Here is a 4,253-nt window from a genome sequence, read left to right as displayed (position 1 = left end):
AGGGCTCCTCACATGGACTCGGTGTTCCCATCTGGAACTACCAAGGGTGGGGATGGAGTGGGAGGAAGAGAAGATGAGAAAGGAAGTGAGATGAAGGAAGAAGGGGATAACTCAGACTCCAGCCCTCACATCATTCTTCTTCCTGAACCCCAGGGTCCTCCTACACCCCAGGGTCTTCCTGCACCTCAAAGTGTCTGCAGAGCAGGAATCCAAGAGTGGCTTTTCTGGGTGGTTCTTATTCAGAGCCTGTCATGAGGTTGTAGTCAAGCTGCCAGGTGGAGCTGCAGTCAATGGAAGGCTTGCCTAGGGCTGGAGGAGCTGCCTCCAAGATGGCTCACTCACATGGCTGTTGGCAGGTGACCAGAGTTCCTCACCACAATGTTACCTGAGTGTCCTCATGACATGGCTGTTGGCTTCCCTGAGAGTGAGTAATCCGAGACAGCAAGCCAAAAGCCACACCACCTTTTATGACCTAGCCTTGGAAGTGACATGTCATCACTTCTAGCATATTCCATTGGTCGCACAGACAAACCCTGATACGAGATGAGAGGGGACTACCCAAGGAGGTGAATATCAGGAAGTGGAGATGATTAGGGGCCATCTTGGAGGCTGGCTGCCACATATTATTATACGTCCATCAGTCTGGTATACCAGGGGCCCCGAAGGTTACGTTAACCGTCCTTCTGCCCTGTGGCAAGACTAGACTTGAATGTGTCTCCTGGATTCTCCAACATGAAGTCCCCTCGCTTTCCCACCTGTCCCCACCCAGTCACCAGGAATGAAGAGAAATATGATTGTTCATCTACTTCCTTCCCACGCCTCCTGTCCAACATTCCTTCAGGGGCCTTGGAGTCACCTACTTGGGGACATCATCGAAACTGTGATCTGAGATGTCTTAACTTAGTCTCATGGTAAAATTTTTATAATGTCCATAAGGCCAGTGGTCCCAGAGCTGTTTGCCCTGTTTTATAACCAGTGGCCCATGTCCAAGGTGAGGGGAAGGCAGGGGTGGGGGAAGGGTGGCATCCTAACACCCCCTCCTTCCTAGGCCTTGGATATCAGCCCCAGCCTTTGGCGCCATAAATGAATCCTCTACTTTCTGACATGGTCTTGGACTGGATTTGGGAATAAAAACCCCATGATGTGATACAGATGTGACTGTGGCTCAGAGCTGGAACCAAAAAAAAAAAAAAAGAGTAACCGGATAAAGAAATCACAGGCATAATTCTTTCTCCTCCCGTGTGCACTCCCTTTTCAACTTGCAAAGCTCATCCATGACCCGAGGCCTATGTGTTCTGCTTTTTTTCTTATGCTTACTAGTAGCCAGTTTTATTTTCCAATAGGTCACTTAAAGAAACATTATTTTTGGCCGGGCACGGTGGCTCACACCTGTAATCCCAGCACTGTGGGAGGCCGAGGCGGGTGAATCACGAGGTCAAGAGATTGAGACCATCCTGGCCAACATGATGAAACCCCGTCTCTACTAAAAATACAAAAATTAGCTGGGCATGATGGCATGTGCTTCCACCCTCAAGATCTCATAATCTCCCAAAGGCCCCACCTCCTAATATCATCACGTTGGTGATAAGGTTTCACCATATTAATTTTGGAGAGGTATATTCAGGCCATAGCAATTTGAATCTTCATTCTTTTATTAAAATTTAATTTAATTTAATTTTAAGTTCTGGGATACATGTGCAGAACAGGCAGGGTTTTTGGGGTTTTTTTTGTTTATTTTTTTGTTTTTTTGTTTTTATTTTTTGAGACGGAGTCTCACTCTGCCACCCAGGCTGGAGTGCAGTGTTGCAATCTCGGCTCACTGCAACCTCCGCCTCCTGGGTTCAAGTGATTCTCTTGCTTCAGCCTCCCAAGTAGCTGGGATTACAGGCATGCACCACCACACCCAGCTAATTTTGTATTTTTAGTAGAGACAGGGTTTCACTATGTTGGTCAGGCTGATCTTGAACTCCTGACCTCAGGTGATCCAACCGTCTCGGTCTCCCAGTGTTGGGATTGCAGGCGTGAACCACCGCTCCCGGCCTAGGTTTGTTACATAGGTAAAGGAGTGCCATGGTGGTTTGCTGCACCTACCCATCCATGAATCTTCATTCTTTCATTCCTCTGGCAAAGTTCCCCTTAGAAGCCCTATGAAGCTCCAAGTGGTATAAAGCTCACCCCAGTGTGAGAATAATACAGCCACAGCCCGAGGATATGAACTCATTACCTGCTTGCTAGGTGACCTTGCAAAACATGTATCCTCTGTGGCTGCCAGGAGAGTGCATAACTCATATCTCCTTCGAGAGAACCTGCTGCAAGGAGCATGATTACCCAACAGCCTGCAGCAGCTGCCCCTCTGGGTCTGCTGCAGCTTTCATGGGGCAGATGCATGCTTTTCCTAGCCTGCTCCCAGTGGTGACTGGGCATGGTGGGGAAGCTAACACCAGGCTATTTCTGTCCTACGTGGGACCCCATCTTTACTCTGGGCCCAATCAGGACTTTCTCAGAGCTGCATTGCAGTCCAAGGCTCTTCCTAACCAAGCCGTCTCCCTTCTCACTCTCCTTCACAGATGTCAGACCTGCATCATGGTCAAAAGGCTCTTTCTGCTTCCTCCTGCTCCCTCTCTTTTACCCTTATAGGCAATTTATCCAGTAAATGTTCTGCATCTCCAATTGGCCTTAGCATCTGTCTCCTAGAAGGCCTGAACTGACACACCTTTTCTGAGCCATAGGACCCATGCTCATCCATCTTCTCCCCCACCCCTAGGATAGCTTAGGGCTGTGCCTGATGGTGTTAAAATTCTCCATCATTGCTAAGTGGTGAAATAGAAGTGTGGGTTTCCTGTCAACACCAGAGGACATGGTGGATTCCAATTTCAGCTATACCCAGAGGTTAGGGACAGCTGCTTCCCAAGCCCTGAGTTCCCACCTCACCCAGGCTCTGCCTCAACCCCGTGATCACTTCCCAGTCTCCATATCCTTCATCAAAGAGGGAGTTTGGGGACAGAAAGGAGCCTAGGGCCTTGAACCGGGGATGAGAGCCCTGGATTCTAATCCAATCCCTGCTGCTGGCTTCCCTTGTCTAAGCTGCAGTTACTCCATCTGTACAGCAGGACTTCAGCTTGGCTGGCCTGGGTGGAGGAAGGAGAACAATGGCTGCTTCTGGTTTAAGAAATGCTGTGGCAGCTGGTGAGGTCCAAGCTCCTTCCTCTGCCTGTTAAGTCCAGACTAAATGGTATAGGTGGAAAGCTTTGCCTGGAAGGATCAGGGTGGGGGCCAGGCCTAGAACCATGTCCTGACTGTGCTCTGACACCCACCAGCTGTGGGGTGTTGTGCCTGGGCTCCTGAGGTGGCCATCAGCTCCCATTCAGCCACAGCTTCGCGAGATGCCACAATCAGGGGAGGTAAACAGTGGCAGAATAGGGAGGTCGGGCTGCCCCAGAGGTGTTCACAGGGAGCCACAGGAGTACAAGGAGGAAGGACTCGCTGCCAGGGGGAGGCAGGGAAGACTCCCATAGAGGTATTTTTGTGCTGGGCTTTGTAGGATGAGTATGAGTTTTCCAGACAGAGAAAGGGAAAGGCTTTCAAGACAGAATACAAGGGCCCAGAGGTATGAACCTGTGTTAGATGTTCCAGAAAACATGGAAAGTGGCAGGACTGGGGTAGGGGTCAGGGGAGTGGTGGGAGAGTAAGCTGTCCACAGAGCAAAAAGGACTCCAAGGAGGATCTGGGTTCTACAACCTTTACTATTACCCTAAGAGGTAGATGCTTGTCTTATTCCTGCTTTACAGATGAGGAAACTAAGGCCCAGAAAGATGGAAAGGGGCTCTGATGGGAATGCACTGGGCGGTATCAGGACCCAGTCAGGCCTGGGAGCTAGAGGCCAGGGCGTCGTCCTCTTCGTACTGTGTGACCAATGGTAGGGACCAGGCCCTCCCCCAGCTCCCACCCCCACCCCCATGGCCATCTGACTTCAAGGAGCTCAGTCCCTCCCCTCCCACCTCCCCCAGTGTCCTTGTCCTGCTGATATCACGCACACACAGAAGAGAAATATGCGAGATTCCAGAGAGGCCAGAGTGTGGGAACCAGGACAGATGCTGCTGGCCCTGCCCCCAGGCTGCCATGCCTCCAGAGCCTCTGGGTGCTGCCAAGGGGGCTCTGGAATGTGTCCGAAGCTTCTGGCTTCCTCCATGGTGGGCCACCCCCCAGGGCCTGGGAAAGCTAGGGAAGCTCTGAACATCCAGTCTGCCATTCCG

Source organism: Hylobates moloch, unplaced genomic scaffold, assembly GCF_009828535.3.
Source record: "Hylobates moloch isolate HMO894 unplaced genomic scaffold, HMol_V3 SCAFFOLD_8, whole genome shotgun sequence".
Lineage (NCBI taxonomy): Eukaryota > Metazoa > Chordata > Mammalia > Primates > Hylobatidae > Hylobates > Hylobates moloch.
This window is presented reverse-complemented; position numbering follows the sequence as displayed.